The sequence below is a fragment of the Macrobrachium nipponense genome, chromosome 1 (genome assembly GCF_015104395.2).
Source record: "Macrobrachium nipponense isolate FS-2020 chromosome 1, ASM1510439v2, whole genome shotgun sequence".
NCBI lineage: Eukaryota > Metazoa > Arthropoda > Malacostraca > Decapoda > Palaemonidae > Macrobrachium > Macrobrachium nipponense.
In genome coordinates this window covers 39,731,952-39,736,951 of record NC_087200.1, presented here as the reverse complement: position 1 = coordinate 39,736,951, position 5,000 = coordinate 39,731,952, and the positions used below count along the sequence as shown (strand labels likewise).

The window sequence follows — 5,000 nt, the reverse complement described above, 5'->3', positions numbered from 1 at the left end:
CTGCCAGATACTTGAATAATCAATTCTTTAGTTTATCTGTGAACTGTCTTATTTCTAGTAATTGATGGTGTCCAAATTTATCCATCAAAGGTACAAACACGCGTTTGCCGGGTACATCCAACAACGAAAGTACCTGATATTCACAATTCAAGATTTGAGATTCATTAAACGACACAAAGAAAAGATTTATGTCATCATCGTCAGCCAAAAAAGAAATGCATATATATCGTCTTTTTGTTTCTTCATTTATTTATATTCTTACTTATGCTTTCATGACGTATAAGTAGCTGTCATGACTTTTCACGTGTGGGCTCACTACTCCTCAAATATTAATCAAAGAGAACAGCATAGCTGTGAATGAACCGGTCGAACTTTACCGATATGAACCCACATGAACCTAGACTCATCGATTCACGACGTTTGCGCAACCTTCGCTCTTATCATGTTTTTATAATACCTGCTTTTTCACGTGGGTTGCACCAGCTCCTCAGTGGCGTGGTCGGTATGGTGTTCTCGGGCAACCCATTGAGGGGTGAGAGATGTGTATTTCTGGTGATAGAAGTTCACTCTCGACGTGGTTCGGAAGTCACGCAAAGCCTTTGGTCCCGTTGCTGAATAACCACTGGTTCCAGTTCAACGTATAAACACCAAGCAAACAAGCAGGCATGTCATTGTGATTCAATCATTTTAATCGTATGTTTAGTGATGTAGGATTCAGGAATGTTTTTTGATCTTTTCAAAATATGTTTAGTACAGCAGGATGAGGAATGTGTCTGATCGCTGGTTATTTCAAGATGAAAGTTATTTGCTCCTTATTTGGGGGAATAAAATTAATCGTGTTCAAGACCAACTTGATTTTGAAGTTACTGATGATGATGAGGATGATGATGATGACGATGATGATGATGAGATGATGATGATGATGATGATGATGATTATAATAGGTCAGTATCCGTCAATATAATCATTTTCTAGTGATTTTTTTCACAACCATTTATTCACTGAATGTAGAAAAGGTACAGAATCATCAAAGTAAATTATAATCTTATGGAATTAGGGTAAGTAATTAGATTTATACACGTTAGGGAGCTATTATTCTTCTGCCTCTTAACAGCTTGACAGAGAGAGAGAGAGAGAGAGAGAGAGAGAGAGAGAGAGAGAGGTGGTAGTGGGTGTTGGGAGATTATTGTTGCAGCATGACTACATTCTCCTAAATCTCTCATGTGTTGACAATCTGTAGGTCGAAGTCCCTGGTGAATAGGAGAATATTCATAAAACTTTGGTAAGACTGACAAGTGTTGGAGAGAGAGAGAGAGAGAGAGAGAGAGAGAGAGAGAGAGAGAGAGAGAGAGAGAGAGAGAGAGAGATATGCAGTAGTGCTATTGATTCTCTGAAGGCTATTTGCCTTTTATTTTATTTTTCATTTATTTATTTATTTATTTATTTATTTATTAATTATTTTTATAAACGTAAATTATCGTTGATTTTCTTGCCATGCTTTTCTCATGTCGATCTGTACCTTTTTAATTATAATTAGTGGTCAAAGCAGCCCTCATGTGATCAATTGAACTTACTAAATGCATTTGTACTTCATATTTTTACAAGAATGAATGAAAATAGCAAACGTTTCCTTACAGGTTTTATTATTTATAGTCATTTTCTGTATGTATTAATGGGTTCTTCCCTTATTTTATATACGTTATTTTATTTATGTTATTTTTTCTTTTAATTCAAGCCGCGTAGTAGTCTTTTCTTTGTTAGCGAGATAAAACATGAACATTTTCTGCCTCAGAGAATTTACTGCTATCCTTTATTTTAAAAAATCAAATGGAAACACGTAAAAATAAGAGAATTTTACGGCGAAGGGGCCAGTGCTTTCGTTCCCAGTACGTTTGTGCGATTTTTGCCTTGGAGATCTTTACGCGTGTTACGGAAATCTTTCCTTTTACGCCTAAAGAAGGCTTAGTTTCTTTGATCTCCGACTTTCCATTTGGTATGAATGGCTTCCCAAAGATTACAATGATTTTTTTTTTACATGCAAATGTAAAGCGTCTAAAAAATAAAAAATAAAAAATGTGCTTCACGTTTCTGGGGCGGAGAAAAGTAATAGACTGCGTAAAGGAAGGAAAGTTTTTTTTTCTTTTATTATTGTTCGTTTTGCTTATTGAGCCCTCGGCGAACTTTGATTGTTTCTCTCGCCGAAGGAGAAATTTAGTCACCATTGTTGTTCCATTGTCTGTATGTCAGGGACTCTGGGACTGTAGTTGAGAGATGGTTTAATTCGATAGCCGCGGCAATTTTGATCTAATGATCAGCCGAGAGGAGACACTCCGTTGATCTCTATAAATAACGATTCAACCAATCGAAGGCAGTCGGTTTATCTCTTTATATAACGATGCAACTCATCGAAAGACAGTCGTTTTTCTTTTTAGATGACTTGCCATACAATCGGGAGATTTTCCGTTTAACTCTTTAAGTGGTAATTGAACCAGTTGGAAGACAATCCATTTATCTCTTTAAATGACAATTCAGCCGATCGGAAGGCAGTCCATTCATCTCTTGAGATGTCAGTTCAACCAAGCGGAAAAACAGCCCGTTTACCTTTTCAAATGTTAATCCAAATAATCGAAAGACAGTCCGTTCATCTCTGTAAATGAAAATTCAGCTGGTGTTATCCTGTCGCTTGACTTATGGAGAGCAATTTGTACGCTTGTTTCGCACCTTGTTATTGTTGTTGACAAATAACTATCACAAATAAATCCCCTAACAGAATGTGATCCTATATCATAATTTTCCGCTTTGGCAGATACTTCGTCTAGAAACCTTGGCTCGATTGAAAAGTTTTAGAGGGATTTTTTTTTCTAATTCATTTATCTTTCAGTTTTGTAGAGGTTCATGATATTTTTGAACTCATCTACTGAGGTGATAATCTACGCAAACCTTCCTAGTGTTACGTAATCCAACCTAATGTAAGAGAATCTAATTTAACATATGCCACGGGTCGCCGTAACATTACCAGTTACAGGATTTCTCCAGCTTACTAGTCACACAGTTGCAAGAAATTAATATGTCAAAAGGGTTTCAAAACTTTATTTGACAAAGTGTCACCGTAATTTATTTCCTTTCAACATCGTAGCCGTAACATCATCTGTCACAAAAAGGATTTACCGGGACTGGGGTGCACTTTCGCCCGATAGATCATAGAATTGCGTAACTTGACGTACCACAGGAGTGACGCACTCAAAACCTTCACAGGGTTGTCCCCCAAAAAAAATCTTTTCACAAAGGTACCTGCTGTGAACGAAGCTGTCATAAGGGTACTTTAACCAAGCCTTTGTGACGGGTGTACACCGTAATCTGTTCGGAAGAGGACAAATAGTGAATGTTGGAAAAAAAGATAATGATTTCGTAGATTTAAAAAAAAAGGAAGAAAAAAGAAACTAAATTATGAAGTAGTCAATTCTCCCGGTCGTGGGATAAGGTTTACATCTCGAAATTTCGATAATAAACTTCGAACGGCGTTGGAAAAGGTGAATGTCCCTTGTTGCTTGAATAGGAATCGGGAACATCTCGATTACTTGCATCCTGAGGAAAAAACTCGCGGATAGTATAGAAGACAAGTCAATTCCCTATTTAACGCAGGTTTTGGGATTCTCTGTCTGCTTCGGTGTACCTTAACTCATCTAATATCCCTCCCATTAAGAATGGGGTCCGTAGCGTCTTTTTGTTTTAACCTTTTATACCTTTTCTTTCCATCGCATTTCTCTTTGACCTGACATGATATAGCATTAAGGTACTCGTCCCACTTAAGTCTACAAGGATAGTTATTTTTTTCATTAATAGTTTAACAGATCAAAACATTAAATTCCCCAATTTTATAGTCATATCGATACAACAAGGAAATTTTTATTCTTATTATCTTTATTTTACTTTCTTGTTTACTAATTATTTACAGAAGATATCAGTGGCATTACGTGCACGACTGCTGTAGAAGTGACGTTAATTAAGTTTCACTCAGTGGAATTTCCCAGGATTTTCAGACGCCCAAAGTTTCCACAAACTATGTAAGCTGGTCAAGAATCAATTAGATTAGGCCTTTTCCGTGCACTTTAGTCTCTCTCTCTCTCTCTCTCTCTCTCTCTCTCTCTCTCTCTCTCTCTCTCTCTCTCTCTCATATTATTGAGTTATCATATATTTTTACCTTTCCATTAGCAATTATTTTTCATTGGCGTTATCAGTAGGACACTTATATTTTACCAATTATTTCTATTATTTCTTACGATATTATGCTAAGAAAGCTATTAGAAATTAAATAATTTACGGTAATCATACTTTGATTGTACTTGTTCCTAAGGAGAAATGAGCACGTCATGTAAAACCTACTGAGTTTTGGTCAACTTAAGTAATGAATAACTCACTATGATGTTAGCCGATTGCAGTACCTTGCAGTGACCTCAAAGACGAACGTATATGATGTATACGTATATGATGTGTGTGTATATGTAAGCGAATACCAGAGGAAAATGATAGTCAGAAATCCAAGCGCTTTCGTCCTTACTGAGACATTGTCAAGGAACGAATGAAATACAGTTGGAGAGAAAGTTGTCAGGTAAACAACAAGATCAAGAATACCAGATGGTTAATTGTCAAAAGGTAAAAATTAAAGAGATAATCCAGGATTATCGGATATCACATGGTCACAAACCTAAACAGAGATTTAACCCTAACAGAAACTACAAAGTATCCGTATAGTCCAAAACATATAAAAACTGAATACATTAATTTTGTTGCTTATATTTATCTACAACTTTTTTCATCATGAAGGCATCAATTTTAGATAAACCAAGACTTAAATTTAGAACATTTCCATTATTTGACTTGATGAAACAAGATTCAATGATATTCCTTTAAACTGTGTCATTACATGATATTAAGGCTCTTGCTTGACTCCAGTTAATAGTAAGAATAATGCATTCGATATTTTCCCAGTTCTCACAGAA

General features: G+C 35.9%; 1 protein-coding gene across 10 annotated transcripts in view; it reads left to right on the top strand.

Annotated features, from left to right (window-relative positions):
• Window positions 1-5,000, top strand: part of LOC135219256 (alpha-catulin-like) — a 567,812-nt gene that overhangs the window by 118,516 nt on the left and 444,296 nt on the right. The window lies entirely within an intron of this gene.